We start from the raw sequence: 2,774 nt of genomic DNA, 5'->3' as shown, positions 1-2,774 counted from the left end.
CCGCGAGTCGCGACACCTTGCCGACGGAACAGTGATAACCATCAACGTGTCAGTGACGACAGTTCGCATTCTTAATAAGTTGCGCGTCCGCTGAATTATTTATTACTTACATTTCAACCAGTGACTACAAGTTACCCCTTTAATACGTGAATTAGAATCCGACAGCTTTCTCTAGATTACTTACTTCTAACATCGTATGTGTAAATATATGTAAATACAGCATTATAGGTACGTGACTGAAATATGGTAGAGATTCATATTATGGAACTTTTAAATGTGTATTATTTTATTTCTGTTTTATGTCATTGTTTTTTTTTTTGTATATTGTTAAGCTGATTATTACAATCCCGTGCATATTGTAAAAGTTTATTCAGGGATTACGTTGTACCCAGCACCCGACGTGGTGCACTGATGGGTAGATAACCTGCCGTGATAATGGCGGGCCCAAGTGATTTTCAGGCGAGACATCGTATAAATTACGTACCACCTTTTAACCCTCGTAATTATTTATGATATGACCGGTATCTACTAGTATACTAACTTTGACATCGGAAGATTACTGTCATTATACTTATACTGCCTTAATTAAAATTTAATCGAACTTTTGCTTGGCTGTCTAGTGTTTAATTATACAAATGTTCACTGCTTGTTTATTTTTTATTGACAAGGTGGTGAGTAAGTAATTTCAAATGTTGTATTTAAGTACCTATGCCTGTAACTTATGATAGAATATTATACTCTACAAAACTACCTCAGAGATGTAAAAAAATAAAGATTGGGTAAAATAATGTTGCATGTAACGTTACCGCGTCATCGCGTGTCAGTGACACTATGCGATGATAATACAATATTGTAATTCCCACAGTTTATTGTACAGCCGGAGTTATCAGCTCCGGAAGTAGATTAGCTTAGAGACGAGATATGTCACATGAAGCCAAGTGGTGGGCGGTTACCAGGACTGGGACAAGTGGGGGCGTTTGTTATCAAACTAATTACTAACAAAATAGAATAATATATTAGCAATAATTATGACATACTTATACTAGGTTGCAAAGAGAAAAAATACACTCGACATTAGGCATATTTATTAGGTTTTCTTCAATAACACTAGGATTAAAACTAAAGTATTAAATTGTATACTGTTACTTTTAGTTTATATGTGAAAACGGTTACGTTATTGTGTCTGTTAGGTATATTTTATTATTTCTATTACTCACTTTATATTTGTTTTTGTTGTGCTAGGCGTAAGGGTGTGCTAGGCGCATTGATAAATATTGAGAGTTATTGAGGAGAGAAGTGGCAAGATGATTGGACAGCATCATAGTAGGAAAGCTACAAGGAAAGAGAGGAAGGGGAAGACCATGAAGAACATACACATGGAACAGAACAGATTAAAGAGAAGGCGAACGTCGGAAATGAAAGAATTGGCCTTTGATAGACAAGAATGGAGAATGCTACACCGACAAGAGCGTGGCTCTTAAATTAGTGATGTGCTAGGCGTAAGTAAAGTTGCATAATATGTACAAAATGTTCATAATTTAGATAAGTAGGTAGATTATTTTGTCATCAACGTCCAGATATAAACTCTATTTGTCATCAAGGTTGCCACAACATGCAATCCAGTGTTTCATACTTTGAATTAAGTAACACCGTAACAGGAGAAAGCATATTCTGATGGGTTAAATTAGATATAAGTAGTTTTTTTCTTTAATATAAGTGATAACGATGCATAACAACTAAGATTAAAATGCGACGTTGCCAAAGCATCGCTACTCCGCGCATTTCGATACGACTTGATAGTTTGGCGACGTCGCCAGCTGTGTGGGTTGTGGGGCTATGTAAGTGAAGATGTTCGTTATGGCATGATCTGCCGCTATTGTTGTTGAACTAACTTACTGTCATAATAAAGTTCCTTGTTTATTAATACAATTTGTTTAATTTTAACATGGGCAGGGTATATTGAGCGTGTTGTCAGTTATTCGTGCATATCACCACATCCAAAACACTTTCTGTTTCCTATTTATTTGCTATTTATGCAGTAACTGTCAGTACTATTCAGAGGCGGAGGACAGGAGTCCTAGTACGGCTTTGTAATATACTACTCTGGGCGCCATCCCACCCGCGTCAGACAGAGTACTGCGGGGCCGAAGGCAAGAGGGAAATCACTGCCATATTTTTCCCTAAAAAAGTAGCATGGAAATGCTGCACCGACAAGAGCGTGGCTCTTAAATTAATGATGATGATTTATTTGCCCGTGCAACCAACATCGCTCTTCTGAAGTATTCTGAACTCACCTTAACCACACATATTAGATTATACGACTAATGTTATACAAGTAGGCATGTTACGGTAAAAACTATGTTAAATCAAATAAGTATACAAAGAATGAGCCAAGAGATCGTTTTTCTCAGAACGGATTGGCTAATTAAAGATCATTTAAACAACTAAGTACTACGTAGTAAGTAGTACTACGTATTTTAATAAATATTATGGACGTTAAATTATTTTGTGTTCAAAAATACATCCAACTTAAATTGGGAAATCCTTTCACCGCGTTCGCAAGTCAAATTCCATTTGTAGCAGAGCCATATAATAGCAATTCAAAGAAGAAAAAAACCGGTAACAGATTTTACAGATATGAATTTTAAATATAATAGATAATTTATCAGCAGTGAGTGAGTATGTGACTGCGAGCGCGGACAAAGTGTTGCGCTGAGCTGTCCTTGCGGCGCCGGACACCCGGCCGATACCCGCCCACGCGGCGCGCGCCCGCG

This window comes from Pectinophora gossypiella, chromosome 7 (assembly GCF_024362695.1).
Source record: "Pectinophora gossypiella chromosome 7, ilPecGoss1.1, whole genome shotgun sequence".
Classification (NCBI taxonomy): domain Eukaryota; kingdom Metazoa; phylum Arthropoda; class Insecta; order Lepidoptera; family Gelechiidae; genus Pectinophora; species Pectinophora gossypiella.
This window is presented reverse-complemented; position numbering follows the sequence as displayed.